Below are 23,623 nucleotides of genomic sequence, written 5' to 3'. Positions count from 1 at the left end.
GTTCCTGGCGGGGCATTCCGCCCGCAGCCGAGCGCAGACGCAACACACGCGACCAGCACATGCAATATCGAACTCTGACCCTACAGATTAAGATATAAAATGGTTTCAAGTGGGCCCAGTGTAAACCCTTGCATCACCATAACGGGTTCCAGGTTTTTCAATGATATAAAACGTGACAACGGCTGAGCGAGCACTCAATAAAATGACTTTTATTCCAAGACGACAACAGATCAATGTCGCGCGACTTTTTGCGTGAGATTTGCGCAGCTTTCTTTAATGTTAAGTTAGTCGAAGGCTTTAGTGAATTCTGCATAGCGGACCGGACGATGTAAATTGAATTTAATGTAGTGGTTTGTTGGTTCGGATTGCGAGATTCGTGTGTCGTCATATGTGTCGGGCCGGCGGCGTACCTGTCCGACGTCAATTAGCTGGCCGGGACCGGTCCGGGCGGCGTCGCCAAGCGCGCATGTATATGAGCAGGGCTTGTCGCAGCCGACGCCTGACGTATCTGCGACACTCGTCTACTCCTCACTACAAACATTTCTATTTCAAATCAGTTCGTATGACTTGAGAAAACCAACAACTATAAGGTTTTTATTGCATTTTAATTTATAGTAACTGGTTCCACTTATCGTAAAGAAAATGCGATATGTGCGCGGCATTACTTAGTGCAAATAAGTAATCGCTAATAATCTCGATACTTTAAATAGAAAATGCTTTAAGTACAGGATTAACTCGACTGTAATTTTGCAATAAGTTTATCTTTTCTACAGCCGTCTGGTGCACATGACGGTTATTCTGATGCGATGGTTACAATTTATCAAGAACGTTTCAAATACAATTAATCAATGCCAAATGTTAGCGATCTTATAAAACTCTGGCATTAAATTCTTTTATTTGATGTGAACTAAATCAATTTGCGATCAGGTATTTCAGGTCTTGATTGGTCGGCTCACGTTAATGATAGGCATTTGTTTCTGTCTGATCTTCATTCAGAACATTCGAGAAACCATTCATTTAGCTTTTAGTGCGAATATTTCGCTCGAAACCTTTCATACATAAACACTATTTCGCGGTATAAAATCACTACTTTTAAGAGCTAATTGCAGTGATTGATGATGCATTTAATTATCTACATGAGATTGCATACTTGCTACAAATAGAACGGGTAAGGTAAGATAGTTTACAAACCAAATTAAATCTGAACTATTTTATTTGCTCCTTGAATGGCGTTGACCTTACAAATGATAATTATCAGTCGAACCCACACTGACCCCCCGTGAATAAATTATAATATCATCGCTGCCTATAATAACTCATTCAAAAAAGTATTAAATTAAATAAAGGGCCTGACAAAAGAGTTGGATAAAAACGTTACAACCTCCTCGTTGTGGAATATAACACGTTATTGGACACCTTGTTACTCAATTTATAAGGCCACACAGGAAAGTGAGACTTTTATTTTTTAACCAGATGCCGCCAATTTAAATATTGCTCATCTGTTAAGGAGGCGGGGATTTTAAACGCTCGATTTATTACAGATTTCAGTAAAGTATTTAATTATGCGTAACTTTATTTTAATCAATAACCAGCTGTTTCACATGGATTATATATATTTTTTAACTAATTCGTGCTTTCGGATAAAAGCTTACATCATTCCTCGATAAATAGGCTATGAAACACGTTCAAACAAACAAACTTTTCACGCGTTTTTTATTATTTTTAGCATAGATTTCACAGTAACCGGGCTCGTGTTTAATTATAAAATTAATATCCTCATATATTAACAGCAGTTGCCAATATTAAGATGATTGATTCACTTTCTAGTATCAACGCGCAACGCATCTCTTATTTTACCACACAAAACAAAACGATTGTCCCCTATTTCTCAAATCCTCCTCAACTTTTACTTTCCAATAACATTTGTGTAAAATATTCCTGGTAGGAAACAATACAAGCCTGGTGGGTTGGGGGGATGTAACATAAGTAGGTCGTTACCGGAGTGGATGAGCGAGGGGGCGCGCGTGACCTGACTCCGGAGTGCACCACCAGATGCTGCGGTGACTGAGGTACGATACCAGATTACATTAAATTAAGACTCTTTTATGCTGGCCTCAAAAGTTATATATGTAGAACTTTTGTATGTGCCAATGAAATTACATTTTCTACTTCGATATTACAAGGCTTAAGAAAGCGAAAGTCCCTTTTGTAACTGGGAGGATTTATACAGGCTGCATCTTAAAGATACATAATTTGTGAAAGGAAAATGTCACAAATTGCCACAATAGGTAAATAAAGTTTAGAAATTCCCATTAGAAATCATTACGTTTACTGATACACATTCATCCCTTAACAAAAGTACTATACTCAATACTCAATTCTTTATTAGCATTCCATATGTTATAACAGGTGGTACATTTACATCAGTGACAATATGGACCCTATAGGGCACAGCTTAAAGAAGGTGGAGAGTTTTACTACTAGCTTATTATTAAGTTATAATTATATTTAAAAACATATTAATTTAAGTGTACATGTGAGTGTCGGTGTGAATGGGTGTGTGCGCTTGTGTGTGTCCGTGTGTGTGTGTTTGTGCTATGATTTGTATGTGTGTACTTTTATATAGTTTTTATTTATTAAAGGATTTATCTTCCATGTATTCTTTTACTGTGTAATAACATTTGTCGTTGAGGAATTGCTTTAATTTCTTTATAAATATTGGAGTTTTAGGTTCATCTTTTATGTTCTTTGGTAGATTATTATATACTTTGATGGAGCTTACTAAAGGACCGTACAATTCATGGTGACCCTACCGAGCCCTGCAATGACGCGCCTCCAAGACGGATGGAGATATAAAACGTCTTAAAGTAGGGGCTCACAAATCTGTATAATATGAAGTACTCCGATCGTAAATAAAATGACAGCGAACAGCCTCTACGTGACCACCATGGAGTATCACGTTAAATCGAAAATAGATCTCGTTAAACTTTGCTTAATAAAAAGTTTTGAAAAATAGCAAAACTTTTATCTTAGGAATTTTTTTTAAACGAGTTCCTAATCCCATTTCTCCCCTGTCTCCTAAACAGATAAGTTTCATAATATGTAAGTACTTATTTCAAAAACCGTTCACATTACCTGAAGCTTTTCACCTTCAGCAAAACACAAAAGCTTATCACATTTTTACAGGCACTTGCATGTTAACAAGGCTCCTCCGATCCCAATATCCCTTGCTTCAGATCGCATCTTAATCCGGCTATACCCGGTTACACCCGGTTATACCCGGTTACGCCCGGGTACAGCCGGCTCCGGCTATGAGAAGTCTTTATCTCGGTGAGGGGTGCAGGGCTGGCACGTACGTCTTTTGTTTAGAAACATGACGTCATATTGGAAGACTTTGTACGTAATCCGCCCGCGGTGTCCAGAATATGGATCAAGTGGTTGTTTGTAATCTATAGTTGTTGCGTTTACTTACATATATAAATAGAATTTCTTGTGAGATTCAATTTCAAATTAGGAAACTTAAAAATATTTATGTGAGCTCTTTGACTTAGAATTTTGATCAGGCTATATTTTTGGCTAAATATTTATATACTTCAATTTTTACATACTTATCAAAGTCACTACAAAAGAAAAAATTACATGTAACTAACATTAAATCATTATGCTCAGCTCTAACCATCCATCTCATTCAGAAAAGCACTACTAAACGACTTGGAAGCAGCAACCCAATTTAACCTAAACTACTAAAATTAGCCAACTATCGTGAGGAGCCTTATCTGTATCTGAGCGACCATCAAGCCGACTCGTCTTTGTATACTACTACACTAGCGGTGTCCCGCTGACCTCCGTAGCTTATCGATGTGCATCGACACGCGACAGATGCACTGATAAGGATGTCACGTCAGGACGGAGGTATCGACGGATTTGTTATTGCACGTCATCATGAGTTCAGGAAGGTATTCGCGACGTCACCACTTGATAAATAATCTTGTAGATTTAATTGAAGATGAAAGGCAATTACTGATATTAATTGATATACTGCTTTTTGACTTTTATAGTAACCAGAAGCTTTTTCAAGCAATAGGTTTCCTATGGGCACAGCAAGGGATATAAAACAATCAGTTATTGATAAATATTTGACAGTTTATAATATGGGAATAAATATGCATTATAAATTATTCATTATTATAGATGTAAATGAAAGTGCACCGCACGCAATCGACTTGTATCACTACATAGTATAAAACAAAGTCGCTTTTTCTGTCCCTATGTCCCTTTGTACGCTTAATTCTTCAAAACTACGCAACCGATTTTCATGCGGTTTTTTTTAATAGATAGAGTGATTAAAGAGCAAGGTTTATATGTATAATAACATCCATTAAATTATGGGGAAATATTGATATCCCGTGCGAAGCCGGGGCGGGTCGCTAGTTATAAATAAATATCATTATTATTTAAATTACGATTGGTCGCGTAAGTAATGTTCGGGCGTGCGCGAGCAGTTCGTAACATCGTGTAGCATGGTCACTTCATTATTATGCTTACAAATTGTATCATCTCTGGAGATGGTTTTATATGTCTACTAGAGTAAAACTTTTGACTCTTTGAAATTTTGCTATGTAGAAGGGAATTGACAAAAAGTAGACCCAATTAAACTGCTCCCTAGTTAAAATCCAAAAACCCGAACGTAATCGTATCGTATCTTAGACACTTTAAAAAACATTTGGATTAATAGCTCCGTGGGAAGGGCGGACATTCCCAGATTCGTTTCCTTATCGAAATCAAAGTATTTTAAACATAAAGTTGAAATTACACTAATGTGGTCATGAAACTTAAACACTTTCGGCAGGTTACGTATAAAGTGTAGCGGCTAATAAATATAGATAAGGTAACTTACGATATTATTATGAGTTCTTAACTTTATTTTAGGACTATAATAAGTGTATTTATCAAGGTAATAACGGTATATTTTCTCACCCTCTCCAGAGGAACACGTCCCATTAAAAATATTTTAGTTGACACCGTATCGCACCAAATACTTGTTTACTATTCATTATACACATTAATACCATTACCTAGCACGACCAAGAAAATATATTTAAACTATTATCATAACTTATAGGGGTTAAATAAAGAAAACTAGTGAAATAACACCAATTATCATAAGTTCCGTACATTACACGCACCTACTAACATCTTTATGTGATTATTATTCAAAAAATGTTAAATAATTATGATAATACCTTGAATAAGTTAAAAATCATGCAGGGTTTTTGAATTGTTGTAATTGAATAGAAAATTGTTTTGAATTCACTATAAATGTTTAGGTAAATGTTAATTATTTTTATGACTGTAACTAATATTCCTGATGCTAGCATCAGTATCTACTAATATTATTTAAAGCCGTTAATCGTTTTGAAGCTTGTGAAAGAAAGAAGTTGACACACAAGAAATAACTACTTAACATTTGTTTTCAGCCTTAGCTGTCTCTCGTTCTAAAACTACAGAATTATCCCAATTATTCAAAAATCTAAGTAGGTACCACGACAATATCTACAGCACCTTAAAAAAGTCTGGACATACATTAACAGGACATTATGTGTATAAGTAAGTAGATACAGGTTGCTGTTAAGTGAGAGTTCCATTTTGGTCACGGAGACAGCACGGGGCACCACAGTACACGTGTAAACTGGCTGTTCCTACCACTTGCGTTCCACTCGCGGCTGAGCGACTCCTGTCTCCAACAGACATATTGAACACAGACGTGACTTGTACTTGCTCCTGCTTCCATACTTTGAGCGCACCCTGTATACTTATGTAAACAGTCTTGATCGTTTCGCGAGGAAGATTCATTAATTTTTATTCAGTGACTAATTACATTGTCTAAAAAATATTTATCCAATAAAAAAAATATCCAATAATAGCACGATTCGTGTTTGTTTACCTCTAGGTAATGGATGACAGAAACAAAATTACATTTTGATCATAAAACCTATCAGTGACTGTTTCGCAAGCAAAGTCGTCTTGAATTAATAAGTAAGCGAACCATAAGTAAATACGATCGACCTAAATAAATTGCAGCTTAAGTTATTTACTAAAGCGTCCATTAAAAGCCAAGCCATTATAGATAACTCATTGATTAATAATTACTGATATTTTAACTAGGATCTGGTAGTACTTGTAGTATTCATAGCTTTGCTCTCATTACCCAACGAGACTTGAATCATTTGATGGCGGCTTCGTTTAAGTATTTGCACGAATATTTACGTTACACCGTGAATTTGGAAAATAAAATCTGTGGAACTACGATTAGGGTGTTTTTCTACCAAACCTAACAAATCAGTTATAAGTCACAATAAAGTAGGAGAATTTATGTAAATGTCAGCGTATATCAGTTTCTCAGAATATTTTTTATTTTTATAGAAGTGTAAAGTATCAAAATTATTCAGTCGTGGTATATCGTTGAGAGCACGTTCCGAATTCCGAACTTCGAATTCAGAACTCGTGTTACCGTTGCCATGACGACCAGATGACTCCATCGATAGCGATCCCTTACTACAACGATCTGCACTAAACTGCACTCTTATTTAGTCAGACGTAAGGTTCAAAATGACGTGATTCGTCAGCATGGCATAACAATAAGTATAATTAATTAAAGTTTTAGTAATTATGGCCGTTATGTAAGTTGGTATGATTGGTTCTGCGAAGTCTCCGCTCGTCTTGTTTCATATCTTATTACAAGGAGTTATAAGTGTTTGTTTTATCTTTTGATCAAGAGGAATCCTTTTTGAAATGTTGAAAAGGTTTGCTTAGTTACAAAATATAAGAAAACGGTATTCAGTCATTTCAGTGTTTCACGCGTAGTAATTTCCCGTTCGAATCCCTTAGCACAATTTACCGTGGTCACCTGAACCTTTCATAGTTACCATATTGAATACTATCTAAACATAATGAGGCAGTGATAATTTCTAACTAAGTGTTTCACCTATAGTACCCGGTGCCCCGGGTGTACCTGTCCTCATAAGGCACTTAACTTTTTATGTTTAGTGTCGCCTACGGAAGGGCGGGCCACGAAACCCGCGGGGCAGGCAGGACTAAGGATGAAATGGGTACAGAATTTTGACATTATAGCATTGTTTTAAACATTGATATTATTATATAGAACAGCAAATTGACTAAAATCAATTATTTAAAATTCATGAAAAACATTTTCTTTCCTAAATACAGTGATATAAATCCGTGGTTACACGACTAACTAGATGACGTCACACTTGCCAATAATCTTTATGTTAAAAGCAAGCATTATCTCATGTCGATTAATTGATATTACTAAATATATTTTTGATAATAATTAAACGGCTATCGAAGCGGATTTAATGGCCACCCTAATGAGCGTTAACGAATTAAAACCAAGGCTAGTTATCAATATTAAGTTCAATCGTATATTTTACTGTGAGACCAGCAGGGTCAAGGGAAATTCAACCTTGTTCTCTGGACGTTATAGATAAGAGTGTTTGACTTGCATTATCATTCAACTTTAAATCCAGCAAGTGGACTTTACCAACGGAAAACTTAGTTTCTGTAACACATCGTTAACGTTTCAACAAACTCCGACTGCATCTATAAGTTTGTGAGATCTTCTGTTTTTGTCGGAATAATTTATTGTTTATTACTTTAAATAAGATAGTTAAGTATTTAGAAACACAAACTTAGAATGTATTAATAGAATGTAATGGCAGTTAGATTAGATGGATGGCGCACACATTAGGGGCAGTGCTCACGAGAGGTGGGTAACGTGCCGCGTGATGTAGTGGGTACTGTCGGATGGAGATGTCCTGCGGTATGCAGTGAGAACAGTTCACATAACTCAGCGGAACACGCCGTGATGCCTTCATTACCGGAGGTTTATGGACTTCTAATTATTCACGTTTTTAATTTAGGAGCTGTTGACATGAAGCCCTTCTTGCAGGGGATTCATTAAAATGCCATTACAACTGATTTATTTTTATTAGAGTCGTGTGTTGTGCATATTAAATGACTCCTATAGAAAGAAAAGCGTTGTTTCTTATTATTATAATGAGGATACAATGAATGCAGTATGGAACAAAACAAACATGGGAACTAAATAACAAACAACCGCATACCTAATAATACAGTTATGTAGTTTCTTGGGAATAACTCAAGTGCTAACATTACTATTATTTCTAAACTTTAACCTTCCACGAGCGCCTCAATCCACGGACACGTTATTACTACATAGTAAGTAGTGATAACTTGAATCTCTCACCCTTATTAACAGCCTATCTACCACACCTTGCATAATAATTGCTACCACAACCGAATATCAACCCTATATCACTACACTTATAGATCACAATCGTATGTAGTTAGCAGCAGGTCCATGATATAGGGCTGTGTGGGCACAAAAAGTGGTGAGGTGGACGTGAGGTGAGCTCGTGAGGGCAGTACGTGCGGGCATCTGTTGCATCGACGAGCTGGTGCACCTACTGCCACGCTACAGGGTGACCTTGTGTGTGGGGAGCTGATGGTTAAGGCACTATTGTATGTTTGCTTTATCGTTAATTTGAGATAAATAGCTTAGTTACTAAGTAGTAGGTGATAGGTTACGTTACTCCAAATGATCAATGAACAAAACACTGCACTACAGATGGCTTCAAAAACGCAATTTGATAAGCCCTTTATTTCATGGTAAATTGGTAATTAAATGGCTTCTGCTTGACAGTATAATATTACGGGTTTTTATATATACATAGGCAATCAATATAATGTGGGCGGTTGTTATTAATTACCTAATTAAATCGGCGGGAAACTGAATAATTAAGTCCTTACAGTTGATCTGCGTCTCGATATAATGATAATGTTTATTACGAGATCGTACCTATCGACGTGTAATGGTTGAGACAAGATCCGCAATTATTTTATAACATTAACATAATGTATTGCTTCATCCTCTTCGCTGTATCTTCTGCCCACACGGCAATAATCTGAGCTAGCCAATCTGAAAGGCAATACCGAAGATACTCCTACGCCTCAAATATCAAATATCAGGAATAGGTACTCATTTTAATATTAACAGCATGAAATTAAAGTTCCTTTAGAATAAAAATCTCGAGCCCCGCCCAGGGTCTGTCGGCCCACAGAGGCGCGCGGCCCAACCTCCACGGAAAACCATTAAGAAGGCAAACAGAGCCGCGCGATAGCATCAGAGAAGCTGTATATATAATTACACGTAGTACTGTAGGCACGTACATACGTGTGATATGATCTGAGAACACTGTCACTTGTTCTCACGGACACAGAACAACTGTTTGTGGTGTTATTACAGAGAAGTGATTTGTACACGTTTTCTTCAATTACTTTTATTATTTTGAAAGAGTTGTTGTCCATTTTGATATAAAAGTCGAATAAAATATAGGTAGTTGGGAATAGGCTAGACAGATGATGGATGCAACGAATTGTATTTGAACCAATGACTGTCTATTCTGGGTGAGATCGTTTTACACTGGCATCTGCCCACGAATCGTCCGCGGTATACACAAACCGCTTTGTGAAAAATCTTTGAATTGCTTCAAACGGTCCAGAGATCTATACCATACTTTTTTCCTATAATTCCTGAACCCCTTAATTAAATAATAAAAGCTTATAACAAATCCTAGTTTAACATACACCTGTTTCCCCTCGCCTATCCCGGGCGAGTACGTTATTATTCACGGCGCAGTGATGGTCGCACGCGCAGGCACGCAGCCGGGAAGCGCGTGATCGCACTACTCAGACTCTATGCGCTCCTAGTACCACAGCTGTCATTCATACTCTTACTATGTAAACGTCTGTCTGTTTGTGTGTTACGGGTATTTATTTCCTAACATACAAAACATGTAAAAACCCCATGTTGTTTTTGAATATCACATTACGCTGACACGTTTGGATAATATAATGTTGTGACATTCAATATGTTTTACAGTATATATTAAAAATATTAATTTGTCTGGAAAAAACTTTACTAACGAGTTAACTTGTGAATCCATATACCTTACCTACTTACAACAGGCAACTAATAACGTTACGTCGGCGTCGGCCGGAAAACATAGCGTAGAATTTTCCTTTGGAAATTCACAGTGACTCACCCTAGACAAGATGGTACAGCAAAAAAAACATAATTTTAACTTCCGAAACGAGCAAAACCACAGTCTCACACTAGCGCAGAACTAGGACGCTGTGGGCCCCTAGCTGAAGCACGCGGGAGCGCTCGTAGTGACGCGAGTATTTGCGTGTAGCCCGGTGATGGATGGCTTAGTTTATTGCTTTCCCCGTCGATAACTGAATGAAAAGTGAGTTTTTTAACATGTTTGGGACAGTTCGAGAAGGGTCCGTACCATTAGAAAGTGGAAAAATGGAAAATCGATAAGTAAATTCATCAGACAGCTTAGTCTATCTTATACTGGAACATAAATGCCCCCATATGAGCACGATTATGTCAATGTCGAATATCGTTTACGTGATCAAAGGATTTCCATAAATTATGATCGTCAGGTATCAGCTATTAAGAAGAGCCAGATAAACGTGTGTCGATGAATTATTGCTGTTCTATAAATAACTATTCATTATAATTTTAATAATAGGCTGCGAGGCGACCACACATCATCTTGAATTGATAATCTTTGGAAATTTAAACTGTTTTACACTGAATGTTATAATTTGTCGAGGCCGGTGGATGCTTTATTATAATGTTTATTGGCAACATGGTGTAATGACAGCACGTTCGGCTCATCACTCACATCGGCTGCTCGCAGTGTACCTAACCCACAAGTTGGAACTTACGTCGTTGTTCCCACCCATTATTATTGCGAGAAAAGCATTGTGAAAAGGCCAAAGGTACATGTGTGATAGTGATGTTTGTAGCTGATTACATAGAAATATATCGTGTCCGTAATTTAATTATGCACACGAGTTTGGAAATCTACGAGTCATGGAAGTCGCTGGGTATTCTCCAATAGATTATTTCTTCGAAATATTTTCAATAAGTTTTTCCGTGACACACACCAGTCAGATAATATTTTGTTTTGCTAATCTGTACACTTGACCGTGATAAAAAACATCATAGGGATTGCAGAAGGATTTTCGCGGGTCTGTCTACAGACTTTTTGTTAATGAAGTCATCAGTGTCGTCAGTCATGATCATCTCTTCGATATTTAATATTGCCTATACTGTGGAAAATTATATTAAAAGGTTGCCTTTTTTTACAAGAACATATCTAAAACCGATTTATAGGAAAACTCCTAAAGTGGCAACACATTACAACGAGGTTCTGATATTTAATTATTTAATGAGGTAGGTTCAGGAAATAGGTAAGTAATTGCTTGCTATTTAACAATTGAAATTCCTGCATTACAGTCATGTTTTTCTAAGGATTTCCAATTTTGAGATTTTCTCCGATTTTCCTTATTATAAATTAACTTCAGGCTGTATGAAGCGACATGCGACAAGCGTGATTTAGTAAAAACCATAAAATATTTACGATTTACGTTACGACAAACTAAGAGTGTACGTATATTGCAGAATAACAATCAAAGGATATAAAATAGTAAGAAATACATTCAAACAAGGGGCGTTGATGTGCGCATACTCAAAAGCTAAGGGTAAGCACACACGGCGACACGTGGAGCGATCGTAACTATTTGAGTGTGGTGTGCGGTGCGGCTTATGAACCTGCCTACAGTTTATGTCAGCAGTTTACGACTTACTAATGTTAGCTCACATTTCAGACCAAGGTTCATTCTCAGTTATGATACGTAGCCCATATTACCTTCAATCTGTTCAGTAAATTAAAATAATAACTAATCTTGCTTGCTGCCACTGTTCAGCCGAGGTGGTGGTGACTTGATAGATCAATACGAGGAAGTAGCATTACATGAACATCTAAATATAAAGCGTGTAGCGCTGTGTAATTCCCTGAAGTCGGCTATTACTTCACTTATTAATATTATTGTAGCAACGGCCGCCGACCACAGACACGACCACACCGCGACGTGTCTATGTCAGCCTCACATCTGTCGGTTACACTAAAACATTATTATTTAATCGTCTTTTATTTCTTCCACGAAATTACTTCGATTTTCGCGGCAGTCACGTGCGCCCGTAATGGAGGGGGCGGCGCCTGCGCCCGCGCACGACTTATCTTAATGAAAATCCAACGCCAAACACTTTCACACAACTCAGAAATTATTATCGTCCAATAAAAAGAGAATTAAATCGCACAATGGACCGTATTTAGAGGCGCTTTACTCCGAGAGGCTCTGGCAATGATTAGTGCGCGGATTATATACGGCTGCCGACCATTACAAGCAAAATGCACTTTATAACGCAATTTACTTGCGCCACGCCATCTTCCCGTGGACTATATAAAGGGTTTATGAGGTTTCATATGAGTTTATGGTCATTTTGGTATCCGTAAAGGTTCCATTCTATTTCGTAATTAAATGAATTAGATATGCAGTAGATACTGAATGGGTATATCACCTGATGGCCATACATAAGTTATTTAAAATAGTATAGACCTATATTAATTGAGACACGACTGCCAGGTACGTGTACAATGTTATACGATACGCTCTTAACATACAAACGTAGCAAAAAATAAATCTTTGTTTGAGTGTCAGATCTTGGAAAACAATTATTGTTCATTTTTTAACCGACTTCACAAAAAAGGAGGAGGTTCTCAATTCGGCCTTTATGTTTTTTTTTGAGTTGTACAGTATCATAACTGTATGATTTGGAGTACTTATACAAAATGTATTCCTTAATTCTAGTCAATATACATACATATGTATATTCAACGCGCTGACAAATACACGCGTCTTGTAATATTCTAAATAGCTAATTATAACAAAAATGGGTAACTAGACTTGTCTGACCAAGGGGTATCGGGTTGCGGGGTACTCAGCTGAATCCGATTAGACTGGAAGCCGACCCCAACATGATTGGGAAAAGGCTCGGAGGATGATGGGTAACTAGACTTGTAACTTGGTGTTTTCCGTAACATTACCGTGTCGTAAGACAATGCGCTCGCGCAACAATTCCGCGCGATCTCTATCGTCGGCGGATTGTTAAATATTTGTGTATAATTACGCTCTCATAACTGCGGGCAGCAGGCAGTCGGCAGGGTGCTCCCACGCCGCGCTCGTTACTCAGGCATCTTAACGCTCTTCACAGTTTCCTGGTAAACGTATGCCGCAACATACGGACGCTACCGCACAGGACTTGCGAGAATACGACACCAAGCATTATACCAATTAATTTAACAACAACTTCGAAAAAAAGCCACTCGGTTTCCCACAACTACAATAAAGACATTTAACAAATATTTTCGAAAAAAAATTGAATGTTACTAATTATATGTCATACTGAACGAACCTTTATAATGGCCCTAATTAATTATCCGGCCCTTTTATTATTAAGAGGCCAAACCCCAAATTCCACCGCAAACATGGCAGACAAAGTAAAAAGCTCCCTTTTGACAAAACTTTTAACAATACTAAAACAAACGCGTTTTTATAACATCTTATATAAACATGGAGCTTTTAAGTTTGGGAGTTGTCGAAAAAACCGCCGGCGTCTGCGGCGGCGAGCGACGAGTTTTTATCTGTGCATTAACTGCGGCGCAGGCGCACGGCGACCAGTAGCCTGCCAGAGATCGACGCAAGATTAGTGAAAAAAATGAACACTGATTTAAGATTGGTAATTAATTGGTTAACTTAACTCTATCAATCTAATACGAAGGATACCGATAGATCGGACAATGTTTTTTTTTAATGTTTTTATGTTTTAACTAGAACATCTTTAGTAGATGTCAACTTTGGCTAAGAATAAAGTAGTATAAAATATGTTTCCTCAATCTAAAAAATAAAAAATCCTATAATGTCCATTCTCTACCAGAAGGTATGGTCTTCCTACCGTCAAAACAGTGACTACTACCGGTCTCTCATTATCATCTAATTACCGAATGGTCCCGGCGCGGCGGCGGCAGCGCGCGGTGCCACTCGTCGGTAAAAAACCCAGTGCGATTACGTTTGTCGACTTCTTATTGTTCTCGCTTATCTCATTATAATCAGTGTTGGCACCTGTCACTTACCTATCGGGAATCTATTAACATTCTTCGAGATTATTTGCGTTTGAACAAAGTGGTACAAACTGTTGTTAGGATAGAACAATAGGCGATGTCTGGCTCACTACGAGAATCGCGTCATAATTTTGAGCTTTATACCTTCACTTAAGCATTTATGGAAAGACAAAATTACTGAAGACAAAACAAGACGGTATTAACAATACATACGACCGAAGTTTAATCCCGACATTAAAGAAACTTAACGATCGGAACAGATTGAACGATTTGTGTCCTAATCAGCAGTCAAAGCCTTGCATTCTAGGCAATAAAACAAGTGCCTTAGTGCCTACACTACACAGTCTAGCACTAAATACAAGTACTAAGTGTACTCATCAAGTATTGTGCAAGAGTTAGCCTCACAGAGACTAACCTGTTCCTTTAACTGGTGGTTATAATTTAAGCCAAATGACTGCAAAACGTTCATTCGTTATTCCGTCTGAAGCTCGATTATTAGGAATTTATTCGATTGAGTAGCTTATTGCCCTGCTAGGTGGAAATGTTCTATCTAAATAGCTCGTATACTTGTTTTAGTGCAATTCTAAGAAATGATTTTGCCGAGACCCTGCGCCGATATATTCAAATGGACATAAATATGACACAGTGGGTTATTGAGTATAAATAATTCAGAAGTAAATATAAACTCGTATGATTAACATTTGCATGGAGAAAAAAATTAAAACCTGATACTACTTACAGAACTGGCAATAATGAGATATGGCCTAATACAGGCACATAAGTACATTGTACATATCTAAGAAACACATTAATACACTTGTGTGATTAAACAATAAATATAAAAGTGTCCACATGAGTTTCTAATAAAACGTCATGTAGTGTGGACTCTCATTTCCTCCGCGCGGTAATTATATTCGCATCAAACGCTCGCGGTCGCCTGCGCCCGCGCTACTCTGACATAAGTACACGTAAGCTCCTTACCCGGGATTACTGTAATATGAGGTATTTTTAGGACAAATATGAAGATATTTTATCGTTAAAATATTATGTTGATGTGATCCGGTTAATGTATTTTATTCACTTTGAAATGTAGTGTAACCAGAGGATTTGGTTACGATTTATGTTAATAAATATTTATTTTTAATTAAAAGCTTTGTAGTTTTACCGATTCTTAAAGCTAATCCTCAAACTCGTAATCTTCTTTAAAGCACTCATGAACAGAAACATGTTTTTTAAACAATCCTGTAGAGACTGCAGAGCCATAGAGTTCGCGCTTAATTCCGGTCATTATACATCATTATACCGACACATAATAATATAGCCGGTCTTACCGCGCCAGCCTTTTTGCACGTTCCGGGAACCGAACCCCGGCCGCTGCGATTAAAGCCCGCCAACTGATTCGATGATTGATTCCTTTCGAGACATGTTAATATTTATAAGTTCTTTATACAAGGTTCGTGATTCGGTAATCTTGTATGCACTTGAAGAATGCATTCTGTATTTTGGCGGGGAAAAGTGCAGTGTTTTTACTGTGAATTTCTGCAAATTCTCCTCGATAAAATTTTGTATAAATAGGTAACAGCTGTCAGCTTACCAAAGTGATAAGTTTTTGTAGAAAAAATGTGAGCACTTTGTACATTTTATCAGATAGTTTAAGTTTACATAGAAAAATAAAGATTAAGAATTTAATAAAATGATAACATTTTTGATTAAGCGCATCGTATAGGTATTATCCATCACTTTCTCGTGTATGAACAAACGAGTTTGTCGAGTGACACTCGGCTCGGCCGTAATCCCCGCTGGCATTCCTCGGTATCCGTTACCACATGAATATCTAAATATCTGGCGTCAATCCACGCTCGTGTCGATGTCACACGCTCGTGTCGATGTCACACGCTCGTGTCGATGTCACACAAAAACTCCGCTATTTACTAACATATTAATTATAAACTCAACAAACACACGACCAGCGCGTTTACGACGCTTGTTACACACAGCCTTATGGCTCCGGATAAGGCATTGATTTATAATAATAATAATGTCAGGACACCTTTTTCACACACGGTCGGTTAGCCCCATGGTAAGTTATTTATTAACTTGTGTTATGGGTGCTAACACAACTGATAAACTACATATAGCTACATATATACATATTTATAAATACATATCATAACACCCAGACCACGGCCAACAAGCATGCTCATCACACAAATGTCGACCGAACCGGGAATCGAACCCGGGACCTCAGGTTCGGCGGTCCGGCATGATGACCATTGCGCCATCGAGGTCGTCAAAGATTTCACTCGCTGCCTTCGTAAACGCACCTTGTAAAACTCGAGACTTGGTTGTGGCTTGTTATTTCAATTTATGACGACGTTTTAAAAGCGTTAAGCCCTAAAACGGACAGGAAATAAGCCTTACAATGTAAAACTATTAGATGTTACTAAGTATAAAACGTTTGATGTCTACTCAGAAACCGGGGTCACGCGATACGACTCATTACATTTAGTCAAGTAGTAATTGAATTTTAGTCCTAAACTTGCGAGATTGCACGAATTCTTGGAAAAAGCTCTCTCGGTAGAAACGACACTTACCGCGTAGACGAGGAAACTAGAAATGCAGGGAGAAAAGTTTTTCCAGGTAGGTACACGAAGTGACTACATTGAGCAACGAATCGCCTAGAAACAGCTAGTAAAACACAAGTTTCACAAAACCTCACCATACCAATATGATCAAGAACATTACAACTAGAGCAATACTATTTCAATGGAACTCAAAAACCAGTATCAAATTAACACGCCATAAAATATGAATAAGTTTACATAGCGCTTCGATAAACCTTACGTAGTGGTCCTAGTTAGTGTCCATGTCGTTACAATGCATACCCTAACTACTGACCAGTTATGTGGTAACAAGCCATGACTGCGACAAATGAATAGCTGACCAACATTCAATTAGATCGTGTGAAGCGCGGACGCCGGCTATCAATATTTATTAAAACTAGGGAGCTAAATGTATTAAAGGGAATACATACTTCTGTACTTAAGAATGCTAGAACTAAAAGAAAATTATTTTTGACGTAACATTTTATCTGGAAAATGCTGATAAACTGGCCACCGATCAAAAATAGACTAGTGTACCTCCTTAGCGGCTGATATGGTCACATGATAACATGGACAACTCCTCGTTACGGACAGGTTGCTTATCATCGCGTGCACACCGCGCCGGGACCGACGGAGGAGGCCCGCGCATGCGCACTGCACACTGCGCCCGGACCACAGAGACACACATTTTTTGCTCGTAACGTGCAGACTGCACTGGTCGTCCAACGCCGTCGGCTGGTTTATGTCTGCACGGTTGCACGTTATTCCACTGGTTACAAACCCAAACTATGCTTAACCCTACCTTTCGAAAGGTCCTAGGATGTGTCTTATGTGTCTTATCATCTACGTGGTACATATTCACATAAACGTGTTATGAAATCTTAAGTATTATCAGCTACTTTTCAGCACATATAGCCTTTCGTTTTTCAGTTGCTAAATGGATTTTATCTATTTAGTCAAAAAACTATTGTCTGATTAACAAAACAAGCCTTCAGAGAAAGATGATAGGTACTTGTGGATTGTTACAAAAACATTCAATTAAATATGTAAAAGGTAACTGTAGCGCCGTGTGAACGTTCCTTAAGTAAGTGTTGCCGTCCACGGTCCGTCGTATCCCGGAGACGTGACAGGCGACTGAGCTGTGACGTCACACATCGTATTCACCGGACTGCACGGTGTCAGTACTTAACGCAGTAATTATATCGTCCGCTTATCAAGCTGCCCAACTGTTTGTCTTTTTACTTTTAAAACAGTTTGTCTTGAAGTTGAAGTCTGGAGTGAAAATTGTATTTCTGATTCGTGCATCGCTCCATGACAACAAACCAGACAATCTGATAAAAATAAGGCTTTTAGACCAATATAAGAGTACTAGTGCTAGACTACACACACACATACCATTACTCACTCACACACACACATACCAGTAGTCACTCACACACCCACAAACACACACACAAACACACATTATGACAAATCCACGATTCACGCTAACTATCTGTGGAAATCAATAACGAGAGCCCTGGTACCCATACCACAAGTTAAATCTTACTTTGGGTACCAGTGTTCAACAAAATTATTGTACATGAAGATTGTTATAACTGATGTGTGTTTCCCTTGTGTGTACCTTTTTTGAGTCAATAAACTATTTTTATTTTTTTATTACTAGTACTAGTATTAGAGGCTACTAGAGGCCCTTTAGACCTTAAGACTTAAAACCAACTTTACTGAATGAAGTTACTAAGTACGACAATCAAGTTATTATTGGAAGACTAGCAGCGACTCGACTATTGCGTGTGTGGGTCGAAAGGTCACAGACGACTCGGTGTAATTTTTCACGAGTTTTTGTAAAGGCCAGCCCTTTACAAAACCGTGGAGCCGGTCAATTATCCGTGCGGCCGAACGTAACGGTTCGCGGCCGGCAATTATCCCGCAGGTAACGGACAACGCAGTGAAAGTCACGACTACAACACGGATTATCTCGAAGCAGACATATGGGAAAATAGTGGAAAGTGACGAACAGATTAAGGGTAATCTTTAATTTATTGTGAGTGCTGACTATGTTAAACGCGCCCCGACTGTCTGCGTTTCCTCATAAATGGAAAGAATATAATGTTTGATATGACGGTGGCTCTCTTCAAATTAAAAAAATATTAAGGATAGTGGTACAAATCTCAGCAACATAATCATTATTAGCCTAATTAGAAGATTCTGATCAAGTTCTAGTTTAAAGCACCGCAATAATTGGTCCTGCGTATATCTCCTAACCAAAGCTGGTAATTATATTTGTAAAGCGACATGAAGTAAACTAGTAAGACCAGTAGAGCTGCAGTAATCGTACACCGCGAGGTGCGGCTACCGGAGCCGCGGGCAGTATCTCACCGCGCCAGTTCCCACAGGAGGCAGTGAGGGGGGGAGCTGACCGCAGCCGCGTCCGCCGCCCGAGTCTCACCGCACACCACTGTTACTTCATTATCTCGTGATAAGCTGCAGATCAAATTACTTTAAACTAAGGGCTTAGTATCAAGTAACGACTATTTCTTTCTGTTAGGTAGGTAGGTACCTATAAGTTTTATCAAAAAGTTATTTGCTTTCTGAGAAGGTATCTGCATGTACAAGTAAATAGAAGTTTATCTGAAACAGGTAATTCCGACGAAGAAACTCACGATACGGACGTGATGAATATTTTTGGAATTCCGACATCATTTCCAAATAGAGCTAGTAAGTACTATAAAAGCGTTTTATGCGTTTCAAGGAGTGCATCTTCTACATTTGCTTATTAGTAACTTTAAAGAAAAAACTTCACATGCAGAGCCCGCAAACCATTCACAAGTTTATTAAGAAGCAGATCAGCCGAAAGTGAGCCTTTAAGTTTTTAGTTTAGTGTTGTGACCGGCGGCAACAGTGGCTTGTATCTCAGAATGCAGGCGCAATGCGGCCGCGAGACTGCTCCTTCTAATTGCGCCGACGTGATGCCGCGCCGGAGCCAGAACGTCGCATGACGCGGCGCAAACGCATCAATCCAGGTCGTTTCGGACCTCACTGTACGGGAACTGAATTGTACACAAATTGCTTGTGGAAGATACAAAAACTCTTGATTGGAGGAGTTCAAGCTTGTTGTCTGGAGCTTGCCTTTTTGGTTTGAGGTGGTTTTCGGACAGTTTGCTTGTTTTACTGTCTCAAAGGGATCAAGGAGGTAAAGATATATACCTTCCTAAACCTTTTGGACATGTAGAATACTTTACTGATTGCAATAAAACCCCAAAAAAAACACGTGACTCACCCAAACCTAATGAAATCAGACACTATGATTGATCAAAAATTCCCGATAGCTTCGAAGATGGTAACCATTCCTGTTGAATGTAAAGAATGCTTTAAAAAGTCAAAACAAGTGATTCAATACCCACAGAAACAGGATGTAAGTCATTTAATATTTTTAACGATTTTTATTACTCATGGTGACACGGTGATTTAAATCTCCCAGTTAGATGGCATGTTGGAATTCCGAGTGACGATGAAATGTCGCGCGGCACATACAAACGAGCGATGACTTCTACTGGTGACACAGTCGCGCTGGTCACTGACTGCCGGACTCCAAGGTCAACACAATCCACATCTTATGACCGTTTATACATTAAACACACGAGATTTTAAAATTAGATCAGTGGTTTTAACAGCTGTTTTACGAGTTTGTATTTGCATACAGATACTGGTTATTCAAATGAATGTTTGTGGCGAAACAATATGGCGCAGCGTTCGACTGCGATTAGCTAAACGATTTTTAAAGAATGTCTGTGAGGATGCTTAAAAAAATTGTGTAAATTGCTAATTTAAAATCACATTAACATATTACACAACATTAAATCAAAAGAAGTTCTCACACAATAAAGAGCTGAATTGTTGGCGTTCGATATAGAAATTAACTTATCGAATTATGAATTAATCCTCAGAACCAATTGGCATTGGCAAGTGAACACGCACATCGCGTACAATGGAGGCGCGTTACTTGAACTTTGACTCTTGGTATCTGTGTCAGTGAGGACAAAGCAACACGAAGCTGCGGCGACGTGGTACCTGCCTCGCAGACCACTGAACAAAGACCAGCGAGCTTAAGATATAAGATGTCTTGAGATGGTTTAAGGCAGTGACACGTCAAGCCACTGAACAGAAAGCTTCGCTCACGAGGTGGCAAGTGTGCTGAGAGCTCCACCCATTAGCGTATTGCACCTCGCGACAATGCCACTCCGTCTTATTGCTGCTGCTTTCTTAAGACGTCAACATGTTGTCTTTTCACTGTAGCTCTACGAAACCATCATTCGTCGCTTTTTCTTTTAAAGAAAAACAACATAATGCAGGTGCCAATTTTGGCAGTTTTTGAGACCTAACTAAAGAACATTGTTTTAAGCTCCCCACTATTTACCATAAGTATTATTTTACTATTCAAGCAAATATTTTAAAATGCACAACCAAATTACTATGTCGTCGTACGATAGTGTTTCCTTGTAGTTTGGTTCGGATTTTTGTTGTTGATCAATTCGCAAGATGTCGACGATCTTGATTGAACTTTGAAACATGTTATAGTCATAAACAACAAATTGTTTTTGTTACCTACTTACCTACACGCGACACCTACAGTGTACTGTTTCAGAATTTGACAAAAAAATATAATTTAAAAAATAATGACCAGTCACAAATGACTCGGCCACCGTTCTTAATCAAACTGATGAATTTTCTTGTGGTCACGGTGAATTGTTCCCGTGGAACAAGGCGAGAGTAGTGGCAGTTCGCACCACAGACCAACAATTATCAGACAATATGTATGAGTATTATATCATTAGTAGGTACAGCAATGAGCGGGGAACCATTGGGCAATGTTCACACTCATTGTCAATATCATTTGAATAGCAGTTTTGTGTTAAGGTCTGATGACTCTATGCCAGCGAATTTGGTTTGTAAGTAGGTAGGGGAAGTCCGGGAGACTTGAACCACTTTTAATATAAAATATCATAATTATTTGTTTATTGGATTTAGAGAATCGATTATACACTTATGTGATGCCTTACTTTAGTAGGTATATTTGTGCTTAATTATATTGCTAAAAAATGCGCTAGTAAAATTTTATTGGCATTTTACTAAAAAATGAAAGATGAGTCAAGTCTCCCTACCAACAGGGACACTTGAACCGAGGTATGGGGAGAGTTGACCATATGATTTTTGTGGAAAATAAAAATCATTTTCGGCTTCAATCATAGTTTTAATATCTATGCCTTATACAATAATTAACTTGTTTTTAATACTGCCATCAAAGAAAATGTAATTATAGTTCGGCCATTCAGAGAATGCGTTCCTGACACGTCGCGATTGAACTGACGACGTAATAACATTCATTGATTATTGATATAATAATGTTGTTTTAATGCTCCTCAATTGTTAAAACGGTAAACAACCAGCAAAAATATTTTTATCGTAACTGCAACGCCATTGCAAAGTTACGTCGTCAGTTCAATCGCGACGTGTCAGGAACGCATTCTCTGAATGGCCGAACTATAACGTAACAAATTTATGTAAAATTGTTTCAAAATTAACATAATTACAATAGTAACTTTTTATGATAACATTTGGTCTTAATATAGTTTTGAATTATATCTTCTTCAGAAATAATTACCTTAACAAAATAAACAAACAGTCATACTGATAATATAATTATAATCTTTGTAATAAATCAGTCAGAATATTAACTTTTATTAAAACAATTAACTATCTTCTAATCAGCCAACAGGATTGCTTGTTTTCTTGTCAAACCATAATGCATTTTACTGCATGTCAACAAATAATTGACAAGAAGCTTTTCCTCGGCCGTTGTAAACATCTGTGATGCTTTATATTGTCTGTTTTTTCTTGAAATTTATTATTTTTATCTTCATCTAATTTATATCGCCTCAAAGTAGTTCTATCTATGCCATATTTATTTGAAGTTCGTCGAATAGAAGCGCCTCCCTTAATTTCATCTATGGCATTTTGCAATTCCATTTTTGTGAGTTTTTTTCGTTTGCGAGCATTTTCAGAAGGCTTGTATTGAAAAGGCATCGTACAAGTTGGCACTGCAAATACAATAAATTATATAAAGACAGAAATAAAATTAAGTAGGTATAATTTCCCTGCACAGGGAGACATGAACCATTGAGCAAGTCTCCCGCAACCACGCTGGTGCAACTCTCCCGCTCACACTAATTCCCCATTTAGGTTCTGACAAAGAAAAACCTTAGATCGTAGAGAAAAAACACTAAGCATACGTCAAACTACATTTGTTTGTCAATATAATAATAGCAGCACACAATACGTACCTCAATAAATATGACAGCAATCACAAAATTACTTAAAACAAGAAAATACACTCCGCAGCAACAAAAACACGTTTTACATTGTCACTGACGAACCACACCACTAAGATGCAAAATAGTTGCATACTTATGATTAGCCTCTTGAGTGCGACCAATGAACGCTTTGACGTTTCGTTCGCGCTTAATTCAAATACAATTTTGAAAGGTGGTTCAACTCTCCCACCTGGGCAAGTCTCCCGGTTTTCCCCTACAGAATATTGATTATAATTTTCTTTGAAAAGATTGATCATAGAAAGTTATCTATTTAGGTGAACCATTTCATTAAGACTTAATCATGATTTCTATCATTTTATCCATCCTTCAGTAATTTATAAATACGTACTTAATTGTTTTAGTTACATAAAACCACATTGACAAACCAATTTATATTTATCTGGTCAGAATATCACTGGTAGAGTGCAACGAGCCCTTAACACCGCGGATGCGCGGACCGTGAAATAACCAAATATTACCAGCCGTGGGAACTGATGGCAGCCACACCACG

The 23,623-nt window shown here is 37.9% G+C and overlaps 1 long non-coding RNA gene across 1 annotated transcript; it reads right to left on the bottom strand.

The window, feature by feature from the left end:
• Positions 1-22,427: 22,427 nt before the first annotated feature.
• Positions 22,428-23,325, bottom strand: LOC124637997. Its single transcript, XR_006985318.1, has 2 exons — positions 23,083-23,325; positions 22,428-22,839 (listed from the first exon to the last, which is right to left on the bottom strand). It is a non-coding gene; the product is annotated as an uncharacterized LOC124637997 (long non-coding RNA).
• Positions 23,326-23,623: the final 298 nt, after the last annotated feature.

This window comes from Helicoverpa zea, chromosome 17 (assembly GCF_022581195.2).
Source record: "Helicoverpa zea isolate HzStark_Cry1AcR chromosome 17, ilHelZeax1.1, whole genome shotgun sequence".
NCBI classification, from domain to species: Eukaryota; Metazoa; Arthropoda; class Insecta; order Lepidoptera; family Noctuidae; genus Helicoverpa; species Helicoverpa zea.
The sequence above is the reverse complement of the archived record's forward strand: the minus strand, read 5'-3'. Positions and strand labels throughout refer to the sequence as shown.